We start from the raw sequence: 653 nt of genomic DNA on the forward strand, positions 1-653 counted from the left end.
CACAACACCCCCCAGGCAAAGGCTAGAGGTTGCTGGCTGCTTTCAATACCTTTGGATAAAATGTTAATTCAACTTGGCTGTTGTTTAGTCTGTGTTAAAACCTGGCCATTTGCGGCCATTTTAATTCTGTTTTCAGTCCATGAAAGTCCCTGATGTTAAATTTGATGATGGAATTCAACAATCAATGGTCCATATTTTACAATGTCACAATAGCAAAGTAAAACAATCTCCTGCTGACCTTCAGTGAAATTATCCTAATCTCATACCCAAAAGATAGGCAATGGTAAAAGGTCCCAGAGCCCATTCCATACTTTAACCTAGGGAAGATTATATAGCTCCAGACAAAGAGGAAACTGGTGAAAATTGATGGAAAATATTGGGGAAAAGATGATGGAAAACATCAAAAGTTTTATGGTGTCCATATTTATATAACTGAAAAGTTAGCATGGAAAGCATATCAAAAAATATTAGGAAGGCAATATGTCTATCTGATACTTGCAGTATGCTGATATACTTGGAGTAATTTATCATTGAATCTTAGAAAGCTGATCTACATTAGGAAAAAGGAAACACACTTTATTGAAATGTTGTCATCAATTTATTGTGTTTCTGAGTTTATAGATTAACAACACTTAGAGTAAATCTTATGACAA

This window comes from Chiloscyllium plagiosum, chromosome 28 (genome assembly GCF_004010195.1).
Source record: "Chiloscyllium plagiosum isolate BGI_BamShark_2017 chromosome 28, ASM401019v2, whole genome shotgun sequence".
Classification (NCBI taxonomy): Eukaryota; Metazoa; Chordata; class Chondrichthyes; order Orectolobiformes; family Hemiscylliidae; genus Chiloscyllium; species Chiloscyllium plagiosum.